The 16,815-nt window shown below is 39.4% G+C and overlaps 1 long non-coding RNA gene and 1 pseudogene across 1 annotated transcript in view; both read right to left on the reverse strand.

Annotated features, from left to right (window-relative positions):
* LOC123327666 overlaps positions 1 to 16,815 on the reverse strand; it is a 235,987-nt gene that overhangs the window by 85,408 nt on the left and 133,764 nt on the right. The gene's annotated exons all lie outside the window — the stretch shown is intronic.
* Positions 15,072 to 15,161, reverse strand: LOC112587675 (annotated as a pseudogene).

Genomic DNA, 16,815 nt, shown 5'->3' on the forward strand with positions numbered 1-16,815 from the left:
TTGCATTTTCCACAAGAGTTACTTTTCTATAATGGAAAATTACCTTTTTCTATCATTTTACTCCTCTATAATGCAATTGAATCAGTTACTTTCATCACAATCATACATAATTTATTAGAAATCAGCTCTAAATGTATTGTGCTATTAAAATATAATCTTCCCCTTGGTCTGCCTCAAACTGCAGTAAAGCTTAATCTACATGCGAAAGAAAAAAAAAGTTATATACCTGTATAATGCCAGAAGTACACAAAATCTATAGATGCAGAATCAAAGGAAGAGTGCATAGAAATGCAACTGAATAACCATGGCACCCCACTCCAGTACTCTTGCCTGGAAAATCCCATGGACAGAGGAGCCTGGTGGGCTGCAGTCTATGGGGTCGCTCAGAGTCGGACACGACTGAGCGACTTCACTTTCACTTTTCACTTTCATGCATTGGAGAAGGAAATGGCAACCCACTCCAGTATTCTTGCCAGGAGAATCCCAGGGATGGGGGAGCCTGGTGGGCTGCCGTCTCAGGGGTCGCACAGAGTCGGACACGACTGAAGCGACTTAGCAGCAGTAGCAGCAGCAACCGTTACGACGAGGGAAAAATTCGGAAAGTAACTAAAAATTGTTATGATTCTAATAAACATGAGAAAGAAGAAATGGATTATTCAAGTTCAAAATTATCCATTGTACTCTGTAGAAAGTTTTGACTTCTGGCATATGCGACAAGAAACAAAGCAGAAAGATCGAAGAACTTGTAAATGGTTTGATCTGGAAGTAAAAATAGGAGCTTTTACAAAGAGAAAAACAAACACATCAGTGGGTCAGATGTAATAGATATGGTTTAATGAATAAAATTCAGATGTCTTGCCTGATTGCTAAGTTTCCCAAGTAGATATTTATAAGTAGGGTTTTTTTAAGTATAAAGCATTATAAAAATCGAGCCCTTATAGAATGATCCTTTACATGCTGTATAGCATGTGTGTGTATCTGTATGTTTTACACAAAGCACAAGGAGCCACCGTGGTCCTTCTCCAAGGATTTTCAGGGTAAAATGTGGCAGGAAAAGAATCAAGAGACTGACTCTATACAAGTGGGAGAAATAGTCTGAGTGATATCATTGAAGGAAGCCATTGAAGATTTTCAAGGGAAGATTTTCTAAGATCAAAGATTGAAGGCAGGAGGAGAAGGGAACAACAGAGGATGCGATGGTTAGATGGCATCACCAACTCAATGGACATGAGTTTGAGTAAACCCTGGGAGTTGGTTATGGACAGGGAGGCCTGGCATGCTGCAGTCCATGGAGTCATAAAGAGTCAAACACGACTGAGCGACTGAACTGAACTGAATAAACAACTAAGACATAAAAATCTGTAGTGAACAAAACGTTGTTAGTTTTATTTTTTTTTAATAAAACTGTTCCCTAGAATTTTCTCTTATGTCATTTAATATCTCTTTTAGGATAACTCATGGGATTTATGATAAATCCCATTCAGGGCTAAGAGTAACAACAAGAAAAAAAATATCTTTCCTAATGAACAAGTAATCCTTTCCTTATTTAACAATGAAACCATCTAAGAGAGGATATTTCTCTCTTTCCCTTGACTACCAGGAAGTTCTGAGAAAATTTGCTTCCCCCAGGATTTACCCATCCCATTATCCATCTTTTGATGTTTATCTTTTGCTGTTTTATTCTTGTGCAAAGGTCCTTGTATCTTATTATGTCTTTTGAAAAGCTTTTATCTCATTCAAAGTTGGAAGGTGAAGAGTAGGAGGAAGAAGAGGGGAAGTGCTCCAAGTGGTAAAAAGAGGGATGAACGGCCAATAAATTTTGAAGCCATTTTTCTGGATTTGGAGAAACAATAAACACAACTCCTGCTTTGCAAAAGGTAACCCTAGCCCAGAGTCCTGTTCTACCCTAGGGTCTTTTAAAGTTAATAGACAATCATAGAAAGCCTTTCACCTGTGAAGTCAGGGAGACTTCATTTGAAACCCCAGCTCGGCCTCTTGGCAGCTGAGTGACTTTAGTCAAATCACTTTACTCTCTGGGCCTCAGATAATAATATCTTTTTAGCAGAGTTGATATCAAAATTAAATGAAATTTATGAAAATTAAATTTAAGTGAAATTAAACAAGACAATGGACACCAAAGCAAATAGTGTATTATATGGCACACCGTGTGCCCCTCGGAAGTGCAGTCTTCCTCCTTTCTTTCTTTATTTTCCCCAAGGGCACACTCTTTTTCTAAGACATTAGACATAGTGTTGTCTAAGGAGGAAAATTCAGTGAGGCAGTTGATGACAGACAAAAGCCATCACCAAAGACTTCTTTTATTGTTTTTCTTCTTAGAAACTGTGGCTCAGCTAGTAAAGAATCCACCTGCAATGAGGGAGAACTGGGTTCGATCCCTGCGTTGGGAAAAACCCCTAGCTACCCACTCCAGTATTCTGGCCTGGAGAATTCCATGGACTGTATAGTCTGTGGGGTTGCAAAGAGTTGGACAGGACTGAACAACTTTCACTTTCGGCGGGGGGCGGAAAAGAGGGATCCCTAGCCAACTGGATCAGTTAATTATTAACTTTCTTATTTTGTACATATAATAATATATAATTGCCAATTAGAGTTTCTGATCAACTTGAGGTTCTTATTGTTCTTGATATTATTTTAAATAATTCAAGTCAAAAGCAAAACCCACTTAACATTTTTAACAGTCTGAAGCATCTTAAAGGTCTGCAGATTTCAGAAGTATTGAAAGGTGCTAGAATGCTTATTTCACTGCCTGGCTGACTTGTAGGTGTCTGGAAGCTTCCAGTGGGGCATCACTAGTATGGTGGCTGATGGGGCAGCTATTTCTGGTGAAATCTGCCAGGCATGAAACACATACATCACAGGACATCAGAACCAAAAGACGTGGTATTCATAGAGAATGAACTGTCTCTCCATGCCCTAGAGGGGTCCAGTTAGCCATTAGGTGACAATACTTGGTTGGAGGGGTCACTATATTGCAGAATGTGATTCTTAGCTTTCAGGTGCAGAAACTCAATTTTTTAAGTGCTTAGCAGACTCAATAGTCTGACATGTCCTAACCAAAATTAAAATAAAATGTATACTCATTCCCAGACTTATTATGTTTTAATAGGAAAAGTACATGCTTTCTCGGTGGCTGAAATACTTAGGTCCACCAAGTAGAATATCTTCTTGCATGTATCATCCTATCCTGATTCTTTTCTTTTTAATATCTTACCATCTTATTTCTCAATTATCCTAAATAAAGCTGAAAGAAAAAAAGACTTTTTGAGAGCCATTTATGTAGAGTTACACAAACCTAGCTAGCTTACTTCTTCCCACTGCTCTACAGTATTCTATAGTATGACTACAGTATATTTTATCCATTCCCTTCTCGTACATGTGTACAAGAGATTCTGTAAGTATATACCTGGAGGTAGAATTGCTGATTTATAGGCTATGGGCCTTCCAATATGATTACACCAGTTCATACTCCAGAAGCCATATTGGTTTGCTTCCCCATGAACTGCAAATAGTACTAGACTCTCTAATTTTTCCAAACTTAGGAAACTAAAATTAAATCCCACTGGTATTTCATTTTTAGCTCCCCAGATTACTGTCAAATATATGAGCATCATTTCATACATTCATTAATCACTTGGTTCCCTATGGTTTGCTGTGAGTTACTTGTTCATTTTTTTGTCCACTTTCCTATTGGGTGGTGGTTTTTTTTTTTTTTTTAATTCTTATTTATTTATTTGTTGCCATGCACCAGCTTTCTCTAGTTGCGGTGAGCAGGGGCTACTCTCCAGTTGCTGTGCAGGAGATTCTCACTGGAGTGGCTTCTCTTATTGCAGAGCACGGGCTCTAGTGTACAGGCTCCATAGTTGTGGCACACAGGCTGAACTGCTCTGCGGCATGGGGGATCTTTCTGGACCAGGAACCAAACCCATGTCCCTTGCATTGGCCAGGGATTGTCAAACACTGGACCACCAAGAAGTTCCTACTGGATGGTTTTGTCTTTTTTTTTTTTAATTAGCTTGATAGCGTTTTTAAACGTATTTTTACATACTTATCATGTTTTAAAACTCAACATTCAAAAAACTAAGATCATGGTATCCAGTCCCATCATGTCATGGCAAATAGATGGGGAAACAATGTAAACAGTGACAGACTTTATTCTCTTGGGCTCCAAAATCACTGCAGATGGTGACTGCCACCATGAAATTAAAAAGACGCTTGGTCCTTGGAAGAAAAGCTATGACCAATCTAGACAGCATATTAAAAAGCAGAGACATTACTTTGCCAACAAAGGTCTGTCTAGTCAAGGCTATGGTATTTCCAATAGTCATGCATAGATGTGAGAGTTGGACCATAAAGAAAGCTGAGCGCTGAAGAATTGATGCTTTTGAACTGTGGTGTTGGAGAAGACTCTTGAGAGTTCCTTGGACTGCAAGGAGCTCAAACCAGTCCATCCTATTTCCTTTCAGTCCATTTCCATTCAGCAAATCTGTCCTGAATATTCACTGGAAGGACTGATGCTGAAGCTGAAGCTCCAATACTTTGGCCACCTGATGTGAAGAACTGACTCACTGGAAAAGACCCTGTTGCTGGGAAAGTTTGAAGGCAGGAAAAGAGGGTGACAGAGGATGAGATGGTTGGATGGCATCACCAACTCGATGGACATGAGTTTGAGCAAGCTCTGGGAGTTGGTAATGGACAGGGAAGCCTGGCGTGCTACAGTCCACGGGGTCAACAAAGAGATGGATGTGACTGCATAACTGAATTGAACTGAACTGAACATGTTTTACACTTTTTGGGTAATAATCCTTTTCCTATCATATATATTACAAATATATTATTTTAGTCTCCTATTTGTCTTTTAACATTATTATCTCATTTGTCAAAAGAAGCAGTCTTTTCATGAATAATTTATGTTTTTTTGTACATTCCTTAAAAAGTTTTCCCTTACCATAATATCTTAACAATATTCCCTATATCTTCCTCTGGTTCTGACAAGTTGAATTGATTTATCAGAAATTTCCTTGGTGGACATGGAATCAGAGCAAGAAAAATGATTATGGTGACAAAGGTCATGGTAAAACCAGTGAGCAAACACTGCCATGTAGAAGAGGACACTTTTCAAGGAACCCACACTTGTATCGTTTTTGTCCAGTGCAGATGAACACAGCCAAATCTCCCTTTTTAGACTCCATTTCATCTAAATGATGCTGACCAACTGCCTTCAGTTAACACCTCTTCCTTCAGACAACTCATTAGATTTTGGCTTCCATCAGTTCAGTTTAGTCGCTCCGTCATGGACATGTTTGTTTTCCTCTATTCCTTTGCACTGATCACTGAGGAAGGCTTTCTTATCTCTCCTTGCTATTCTTTGGAACTCTGCATTCAAAGGGGTATATCTTTCCTTTTCTCCTTTGCCTTAGCTTCTTTTTTTCTCAGCTATTTGTAAGGCCTCCTCAGACAACCATTTTGCCTTTTTATATTTTTGTGCAGGGATGGTCTTGATCCCTGCCTCCTGTAACCATGTCATGAACCTCTGTCCATCGTTCTTCAGGTACTTGTCTATCAGATCTTGACTTTCATAGTTGATACTAATTATTTTTGTTGCTTTGGGGCTTTTCCAAAGTGGTTTCATTGCTCTACTGTCATGAGAGTGCCTCTCTAAGATTCATAGCCTGGTCATCTTAGTTAGATAGTTTATCCCTGTTCTCCCCAACCAAACCCATATAGACAATCTCACTGAGTATGGCTAGTCTCACACATTATGTGTGGTCCTTTCTAGTTTCACTTATTTTTGAAGGGCAAACTTCATGTCTATTTACATCTCAAAAGTCCAGTCATATCATCTCATCTTTGTGTTCTAAAAATTAAAAGAAACTTGTAATAAACAAGGGTGTTTGGAAAGAAAGGTGATCAAGTGGTCTCGCAGGCACTGATAAAGGGACACAATGAACTTGTCAGTAAAATCCATATTAGACACTTTTCCTTTTCAGATTCTATTTGTCCACTGAGCAGTCTTCACCCAAGTCAGAACTGTACCATGGCCTGCAGGTGTTCCAGAATTCTAGTTTATAGTGCTGATTTCTATCATATTTGCCCAAAAGGTTCTCAAGAAATAATCTGAAAACAGAACATCAAGATGTTATCAGTGAATTGGTTCTGCATCTTTGTGTGAACAGGGGTCCTTTATCTTTCACCTGCTTCAGAACAAACGCCTGACCTCCAGCACAAACCACACATACTCCCCAGCAAGAGTTCTGATAGGGGCTTGCCTTTCAAGAGATTCTAGAAGCTAAAAACAACCCTGGCAACTTCATGATGACAGTCTCTGGCCTATACTGTGCTGGGAGCATTCAGATCCCTGTAGCTTCTCTGTAATGCCAGCTCATGTGCAGGTGATCCCCTCAAGTTAGTCAGAAACACACAGCAAATGAGCATGAACTCCATAGAATAGTTCATCTCTTTCTGATGTGCTCTTGATTCCCTCTGTGTCCTCGGGCAAGTCATTTCACCTCCTTTAGCCTGAATCTCTAATCTCCAAATGCAGTAGGTTGGACTAGATGACCTTAAGAGCCCTCCCATCTGTAACTTACAATGATTCCATGATTCTTATGAGTTTACTTCAAAAACTCTATTTTCATTCAAGGTGTGGTTACAATCAGGAATATTCTTGCATATGGCTTATGAAACCTTCCCTACTATTTTATAGTCACAGTTTGTACACCAACCAGATTCTTTTTATTGAGAAATACTTGACATATAACATTACATTAGTTTCAGGTATACAACATAAGGATTCAATATTTGTATATATTGGGAAATGAACACCATAACAGTCATCAACACATAGTTACAAATTTTTTTCTTTGTGATGAGAACCTTTAAGATTTACTCTATTAGCAACTTTCCTTCTTTCTTCCTTTCTTTAAAAACTTTTAAATATGTAACACAGTATTATTAACTAGGACTTCCCAGGTGGTATAGTGGTAAAGAATCTGTCCACTAATGCAGGAGAGGCAAGAGAGGCAGGTTCAATCCCTAGGTCAGGAAGATCCCCTGGAGTAGGAAATGGCAACCCACTCCAGTATTCTTGCCTGGGAAATTCCATGGAGAGAGGAGCCTGGTGGGCTACAGCCCATGTGGTCACAAAGAGTCAGACATGACTAAATGACTCAGCACACACACACGTTATTAACTGGAGTTACCATGCTGCACATAGCATCCCCAGGACTTATTTTATTTTATAATTGGAAGTTTGTACCTTTTGATCACCTTCACCATTTTCACTACCACACCCACAATTACCACCACACCCCCACCTCTGCCAACCACTAATCTGTTCTCTGTATCAACGAATTAGAGTTTGTTTTGTTTTGTGTTTTTAGGTCGACATACAAGTAAGATAATACAGTATTTGTCTTTCTCTGTCTGACTTATTTCACTTAGTGTGATATCCTCAAGGTCCATCCAGGATGTCACAAATGATAAAATTTCCTTCTTTTTTATCCATTCATCCATCAACGGACACTCTGGTAAAGATTTTGATGATGTTAGTAATTTGACACATTTAAAGAAAACTGAAACTTTCTAGCTCTAGCTACCCAGGCCCTTTCATTTTTAGGAACACAGCTCAGTTCAGTTCAGTTCAGTTGTTCAGTCGTGTCCAACTCTTTGCAACCCCAGCTTCCCTGTCCTTCATCATCTCCCAGAGCTTGCTCAAACTCATGTCCATCAAGTCAGTGATGCCATCCAAACCATCTCATCCTCTGCCATCCCCTTCTCCTCCTGCCCTCAATCTTTCCCAGCATCAGGATCTTTTCCAATGAGTCAGTTCTTCGCATCTGGTGGCCAAAGTATTGGAGCTTCAGCTTCAGCATCAGTCCTTCCAGTGAATATTCAGGACTGATTTCCTTTAGGATTGACTGATTTGATCTCCTTGCAGTCCAAGGAACTCTCAAGAATCTTCTACAACACCACAGTTCAAAAGCATCAATTTTTCAGCGCTCAGTTTTATGGTCCAACTCTCACATCCAAACATGACTATGGGAGCACAGCTACATCAAGCTAAATAACTACCATCATGACAGTTGTAGACTTTTGCTGACAAAGACGGACATTCAAAAGAGAACCACAAATATAGATGATCAGAGAACAAAAGATCAAAACACAGACTCAAACCTCAGTGAATTTCTGTAGTATCTGACTCCCCTGGTGGCTCAGATGGTAAAAACGTCTGCCTACAATGCAGGAGACCAGGGTTTGATCCCTGGGTCAGGAAGATCCCCTGGAGAAGGAAATGGCAACCCACTCCAGTACTCTTGCCTGAAACATCCCATGGACAGAGGAGCCTGGTAGGCTACAGTCCATGGGGTCGAAAAGAGTCAGACACAACTGAGTGACTTCACTTTCACTTTTCACTCTCTAAGCATACTTACTAACTGTAACTTAGTCACCTCCTCCAAAAAATAAAATTCTTTAAGAGTTTTATAAAGCCAATTAATCCAGTTTGTTGTTTACCAAATTAATATATATCAGAATATAGTTTCTGTTCTCCATTTAAGTGTATATTTAAATAGATAAAACAGTTCCTGATCTATTTTGAAAGTGAAGTTGCTCAGTTGTGTCCGACTCTTTGCAACCCCATGGACTGTAACCTACCAGGCTCCTCCGTCCATAGGATTTTCCAGGCAACAGTACTGGAGTGGGTTGCCATTTCCTTCTCCAGGGGATCTTCCTGACCCAGGGATCAAACCCGGCTCTCCTGCATTATAGGCAGACACTTTTACCACCTGAGCCACCAGGGGAGATCTATTTTGAGCCTGTTTTTATTTCCTAAGAATAACTTTCCTTATCAAAATCTCTTCCCCCTGATTTAATAACTCTCTATCGGCAAAGTAAAATGAAAAGAGACTGGGTTACAGTTCTATACAAACCAAGTTATGAATTCACACTGTACTAGGTATTAGGGAACACAAAAATATAACTTACAGTCCCCAGCTTGGAAGAGTTTGTGGTAGTGGCAATGAGAGAAAGAGGGGTAACATATAGAAAACCATGCTGTGTTAAAGCTAACTAAATGAGTTTCACTTTGCAGGTTCCAGTCCTGCACCTTTTATCTAATCACCTAAGATCTCAGACAGCAGAGTCCTCTTGCCTCATGAACTCTGGACTTTTTGCTTTATATCTGCACTAACTTTTCCTATCTCCTTTTCTCTTGTTGCTACCTGTCAAGCAACAAAGGGCTTCCTTGGTAGCTCAGCTGGTAAAGAATCTGCTTGCAATGCAGGAGACCCCAGTTGGATTCCTGGGTCAGGAAGATTCCCCTGGAGAATGGATAGACTACCCACTCCAGTATTCTTGGGCTTCCCTGGTGGCTCAGGTGGTAAAGAATCCACCTGCAATGAGAGAGACCTGGGTTTGATCCCTGGGTTGGGAACAAAGCAACAAAGACCATTGAAAGGACTCCATGTGGGTGTTATAATGCTCTGGAACTTACATCTAAATTAATATTCCATAAAATCATCCTTATGCTTCACTATTGCACCAGAAAATGTGGGAACATATAAATGCATTGCATACAGCTTCATCTTCTGCTCAATCCACTTCAATAATATCCTCTTAAATGTAGAAAGAAACAGGGATGAGGAGTCCTGATTCTCAAAATCTCTTCTCCCTCATAATACATTATGAACGATACACAAAGTTGATTTTAAAAAATACAGTGACCTAGAGAAGAGCTTAATTGCCAGGGAGCATTTTGAATCTTGAGAAGGTGGGAAATGCAAGAACTAAAGAAGTTTTGAAAACATGAACAAAAATTAATTTTATATTAATAAATTCTTTTTCTAAATTATCTAGCATAGATTAGCACTTATGGAGAAAACTTTTATAGAGTCTACAGAGAGGCAAACTAGAATACTGGAAAACATATTAATTTTTTTAAAAGAAGATTTTAAATTAGACCTCAATCGCTTAACAGTAAGGGTCAGAGGAATGAGAAGTTTTTTATATCTTCATGATCACTGCCTCTGAGCTGGATCCTGTTTTTGCACTGGGAATATAATGCTGTGACAATGGGATGAGATTGAAGTGTGGTCCCTGCCATCGTGGGGACAATAATTAAAGAGTCACAAAATAAATGTGTAACTACACATCCCAAGAAGGACTATGAAGGAAAATCACAAGGCATATATAATAGGGACAAGAATGGAGATTCTGACCAGCTGGAGCAAAATCACACTAAAACTTCATAGGAGGGCAAGGCATTATAAGACACCAGTAAGTAGCATTCTGATTTTTCAATACTGCAAATAATTTCAACAGACCACTGTATTTGTAGCTCAGAGATAACACAAAGGGAGGGATGTCAAAGGATCAGTCATTGTACCTATGTCTCTCCTTTGTTGAAGACACCACAGACCAAGGCCTGTTAAGCATCTTCAGCTTAGCTGATTATCCATCCAAAGATGAACTGGCTCACTCATCAAACCAAAAGAGATTGATGAATAGCAGTTTATTAACTTACAACAGGAGGTATGCCCTTCCAGTGCCTAGAATTCTGGTGGCTACTGTCAAGGGACCCAGGAGGCCTAAGAAGCTTCGCTTTCCTGCTAAGAATGCCGATCTTATCTTGAACACATTTATGCTCCTTTCTTTCACTCATAGAAGATAATCTTATCTCAAAGTTATTCTGAGGGTGCTTCTCAGATACCCCTACATACCCATCCCAGAAGCTAGGCTGCACATTAAATTAGTTTGGAAATCCCTTGCTTACAACAAATTGATGGTGCAAAAAAGATTGTTTAAATTACTTAAAAGAACTAAAGCTCTACAAGCACTTCAGAAAATACCAATTAAAATACAAATAATTCACACATTCATAGATATTATTCTTATCTAGCTATTGCACAGGCATATGAATAAAAGGAAGACGGAACTAATGAATCAGTGAGTGAAAGACGACTGAACTCACAATTTTGGAGTCATATATTTATTTAATATTAGAAGCGTATATTTTAAAAATAAAGTGGTTAACATTCAGTCTTTCCAGTACCTTAACTCAGCTAAGTTAGATAAATATATTATTTTTAGATAAATGTATTATTGGAATTTATTTTAACCCAATTTTTAATAATACTTATTAAACAAAAAATATAAAAACAAATTCTTTTCTTCTTTGTAGTAGTCTTCTATTGTATGATTTCTTTTGAATCAATTATTAAGGAAAAGCGTAATTTGTTGACAAATTTAAAACAGGCAACGTATTCTCTCTGGATTTTGTACTAAATGTGTAATTTAAACTATATTGAAATATAACTACATACAGTGATATTAATATCAGAAATTGACACAAAATACTTTCATTTCTCAATGCTTTTAGTTTTTATATTTTGTACTTAAAAACCAACTAGGTTTTTAAAAAATAATTTTGTGTTATTTATAACTAATTAGAGAAAAGGATGTTGTTATGTTTTTGTATATTTATAAAAGCCTGAAACTATATTTATAAACATAACTCCACTACTATTTCATGAGGCAGTTGATTGAATCTTTATTTCTTACAAATTGAAGGTCAACTTGGATGTAGTCATCACTATATTTTCTCTTTCTAGCACTGAGTTTTGAGTTCTAGAGTTAGGTATTTGTGTTATATAAGAATTTTTATTATATGAAGGTAATCCTTCCTTGGGGTAAGCATCGTCATAAGTCATTTTGCAAAATGATTATTAAAATGATTATACAGTGACATTTCTCATTGATTTATTTCATTCAGGACCATTTGTTTTCTACCTTAAAAAGATTATATGTGAATGAGAATCAAAACAAATTCAAGTAGCAAAATGGCAAAAACCTCCCCTCTGACAGGCGTATTTAGCAAGAGAGAAACTGAGTTAAGTGCCTGCTGGCTGGATGTTCAATGTCTATTAGTGGCTTAGTAAGCTCACTCAGCACACTCTCAGAGACTCTCAAACTTCCATTTTGAACTGCAAAAATAGTTTTAAATGATTGTACTTCTTACTTTCTAAGAAGTAGAAATTGACACAGATTCTGTTACTGCCTTTTACAACCTTTCCACCTATAACACAGAAGGCCAGTTGGGAAAAGCTGATCTAAACCATTCAATGCCTCTCTATCCTATTTCACTGAAATCTTCGTAAAGACTTAGTTGCCTCTGATAATCTGATCTGGTGTTTTAAAATCCTGATGTTTAGGAAGTCCTTTATTAACAAGTCACTTAACCTCTCAGGACCTCAGATTTCTCATCTAGAAAATCAGGGAGTTTGGATAAGATTTTTTTTAAAGTCTTACTCCAAATTAGAATTCTGTGATTTTTGTATTGTCCAAAGCATTAGTTTTCATAACAGTTTAATATCAGAACAATGTTTTAAAACAAATTTGAACAAGAACTACTTAATATATAATGCACATAAAAGTGAGGCTAAGAACACTCAAGGTCTATAGAACTCAATTTGAAAACCACTGATCTAAAGCTCTCTTTTAAGAAATGCTTTCCTTTTTTCTTTGTCTCAGTGGAAAAGGAAAACATCTGGAAAGGATCCACCATATTCATTTCCCTGTGTGTACACCAGAACATATGGATTAAGTCACCTGTCAGCTTTTTCTTCTCCAGATTAAACAGCCATTATAAGTCCCATTTCCCATCCTTTTAAATATATTTCCTTTTTTTTAAATGAACCGTCTTTAGTTTCTGTAACTCTTTATTAAAATGTAAAGTTAAAAACCAACCACAATCTCTGAGAAGAGCCAAGTGCAGCAAAAGAATTACTTCCAGTTCTAGCATTTGATATTCTCACTTCTAACACACTCCGATTGTTTTCTTTTTAATAACAGAATTCCATTGCTGCCTCCCAACCAATAGCTCAGTTTGACTCACAATATGTGTGTGTGTGTGTGTGTGTGTGTGTGTGTGACTGAATATGTTATACCTAGTCAATAATTTCCTGTCCAATACCCGTTCAATTTGTTACTGGGGCCTTCGAAGTTTTTCCTATTGAATGTAATCCTGTTTTCGATGGCATAGTTATCTAGTTAAGGTCACTCCGTTTTCTTTTGCTTTCCAACATACTTCATCCAACTTTATAACCCATGTGAGTATTGTCTAGTTTATTGTTAAGAGAGAGAGTGCATGCCTGCTCAGTTGTGTCTGACTCTTTGTGATCCACGGACTGCAGCCTACCAGGCTCCTCTGTCCATGAGATTCTCCAGGCAAGAATATTGGAGTGGGCTGCCATTTCCTCCTCCAGGGGAACTTCCCAACCCAGGGATTGAAGCCACGTCTACTGTGTCTCCTGTATTGGCAGGTGAATTCTTTACCACAAAGTCACCTAGGAAGTCTGAATTTATGGTTAAAGTTGTAGAGTAATAAAATGTCAATTATCCAAACATACTTGAGGCATGTTATGGACTAAATTGTGTCCTCTAAAATTCATACACTGAAGCTTTAACTCCCAGCATCTCAGAATGTAACAGTATTTGGTTATAAAATCTTCAAAGAGGTGATTAAATTAAAATGAGGACATAATGGGTGAGTCCTAATCCAATCTGACTGAAAGTGAAAGTGAAGTTGCTCAGTCATGTCCGACTCTTTGCAAGCCCATGGACTGTAGCCTACCAGGCTCCTCTGTCCATGGGATTTTCCAGACAAGAGTACTGGAGTGGATTGCCATTTCCTTCTCCAGCAGATCTTCCTGACCCAGGGATGGAACCCAGGTCTCCCGCATTGTAGATAGATGCTTTACTGTCTGAGCCACCAGAGAAGTCCACTGGTGACAGGCAAAGAGACACCCAGGACTTCAGCACAGAGGCAACAAAGAAACGACCAGGTGAGGACACAGCTAGAAATCAGCCATCCGCAAGGCAAGGAGAGAGGCCTCAGAAGAACCAACCCTGCTGACACCTTGATATTGGACTTCTAGCATCCAGGATTGTGAGAAAATAAAGTCTATCGTTTAAGCCACCCAGTCTGTGGTATTTCGTTAAGACATGCCAGGCAGACCAAAGCAAGATACTCTATGCATGACACTGTGCAGTCCCTGGGGGCCCACCAAGGCACCTTTGCCATCACACAGAAGGCTACAGCAGGGGGCACAAACACACAAAACTCAAGCCTGAATAAGTCAGAAAGGAAGAGCTGAGCAAAATGCCCTGGGAGGCACCAAGGGTGCCAGAAGTTTTTCTATCTGGGGATCAGGGAAGATTTGAAAAAGATGCTATCTGAGCTAGGCCTTCAAAGATGGGCAAAATTCCAATCAAGGCAGGTGGGGGGAAAAGGCAGCAATTCAGGGGAACAGGACTTCACGAGCATAAACCAGGCTTACTCTATACCCATGATCACTTTCAGAACAATGCCAGTCATCACCCACCTGTGGACAAGATTGGTAGTTCTCAAACTGGACTAAACATCAGAACTAATTTAAAAGCGTTTTTTTAAAACATGTAGATCCTCAGGCCCCACTCCCAATCTACTGAATCAGAGATGATGTTCTAGAATCTTCAACCATCTTCTCAGGTGAGATAGCATCAACTCCGTCAAGTTTTAAGACCCCTGTTTAATAAAAACATTTCACTGTACCCTGCTTCCATGGTAAAATAACTTTCTATCAAATGTGAAAATACTTGAAGGCAGAAAAAATTCTTCCAAGTTTAGTCATGGAATTTGTACTTTATTTCCAGTAATTTGTACTTTATTAATTAGAACAAAATTCATAGGTTTAAAAATTATATGAAGATCTTATTTTGACATAGACACATATATGTAAGGCAGATAATGCAAGGCTGCATACAGGGCTTCTTCCTGTGGAAGAACTTCTTCCCAGTTATTCCACAGACCAGCAAAACAGAATTTTACATCCTGTGAAGGAGGGAGAATAGGAGGAAAGGAGAAAGGCAGAAATAGGGATTGTTGTCACACTTCATGCCTAAGTAGAGGCTCCTGCCTCGTTATGGTGGCCAAGTGGACGGTGGGACAAAGCAGCAGTAGTGTTTTTCTCTTCAGTTAAGACCTGGAGTCAAGGTCTTGGGAGGAGGGGAAGAGGAGAGTGGGCCCAACCAGTGTCTGTCTCTGTCCACAGAAATCTTTAGTAAGAGGCAAAAGATTTATATGATCTGAAGGGAAACCAGAGTATCAGTGTCTGTCTCTGATTGAGTCCTTCTCTCCCCTTTTCCCTAATCCCTCTGAAAAGATAGGTGTTGGGTAGGTTGGGTGGTGGGGGGTGTGTTTGTTTTTTTAACTCTCAAAATCCTCCTTCCTGAAGTGATGAAAGTAATCCGTACTTGTTCAGGTGAGGATTAGGTGAGATCCTTTAGAAAGTATAATAAAACCCAATATTAGAACCCATGCTGCCCCCCAGCCTCACCCTGGCTCCACCACATAAGTATAAAATGTTGTGTGTATCTTCTGAAGCTTGGCCCTTCTGTCAGCCTCTCCTCAATTCAGTTTAGCTGAAGCCCAAGGCTTACCTGTAAAAGCTCTGTTTCAATCAAAAGTTCACACCAATAGGGACCTCCCTCCCTACTCAGCAATCAACAATCCTCGCAAACAGATGAGTTTTCCTCAAGTCCATGACAAGCCACAATGCAGACAGTGGTAAGCTGCTGTTCTCCTTTCTGCTAGATTTCTCTGCTGCCAACCTGGAAAGTAACCTTCTCCAGAAAAAATCTTCCCTGACCACCCCCTCCTTAAGCCCTTTATTTGGGTTCCCTTGGTACTTCTGCTATATTCATTCCATCCATCCATTCCCTAATTAATCTAATCAGTGAAAGACTTGTTTTAGACACAGAATAAACAGGCAAAGTCCCTGCTCTCTCCTGGAGCTTTCATTCCAGGGGGGGAAGACAGTGAAAACTGAATATGCAACAAATCAGGTAGGGATAAATACCATGAGGAAAAACAAAACAGTGTAGGCAAACAAAGAGGGATATTGCTAGTTGTGGAAGACAGTCAGGAAGACCTCAGGCTGAGCATTCACATGAAGGAATGTAAGTGCAGACCAGCAGGAGAGCTGGGAAGAGAGTTCCAGCCTACATCTTTCTTCCATGATGGTGGGGATCCCGTGTTACTCAGTTTCTCTACCACTGTTATGGGTTAAATTATGGCTCTCCAAAAATGTTGGACTCTTAACCCCCAGGACCTTAGGAAGAATTTTATTTAGAGATAGGGTCTTTACGGAGATAATCAAGTTAAAAGGAGGTCATCAGGATAGGTCCCAGTCCAATATGACTGGAGTCCTTATAAAATGGGGAAATTTGGACATACACACAGGGAAGAAATGCCATGTGAGGATTAAGACAGAGATTGGGGCGATACACATATAAGCCAAGAAACATCAAAGATGGCCAGCAAATCACCACATCTAGAAGAGGGGCATGGAACAGATTTTCCCTCACCGGCACTCCAAACCAAGTCTGCCAACACCTTGATCTTGGACTTCTAGACTCCAGAACTGTGAGACAATAATTTTCTGTTGTTTAAGCCTGAGCGCCCTAGGAAAGAAATACAACCATATACCACCTTCAGGGCCACATACAGCTGCACTGCCTCACCCCAGTTCACAGGATAAGCCCCTGCTTACACTGGGTTGTGCATACCCCTGGATGACTGTAGTAGCCCACTAACTGGATTCCCCACTCCCAGTCTTACTTTCTCAATCCATTCTCCATAGTATTGTCCTGATCGCTTTAGAATGAAAATTTGATCATCTCACTGGTTCACAAGCCTTCACTCACTTCTCTTTACCTTCAAGACACAACCCTAATTTCTCAGCTTGGGGACCAATGCCT

This window comes from Bubalus bubalis, chromosome 10 (genome assembly GCF_019923935.1).
Source record: "Bubalus bubalis isolate 160015118507 breed Murrah chromosome 10, NDDB_SH_1, whole genome shotgun sequence".
Taxonomy (NCBI): domain Eukaryota; kingdom Metazoa; phylum Chordata; class Mammalia; order Artiodactyla; family Bovidae; genus Bubalus; species Bubalus bubalis.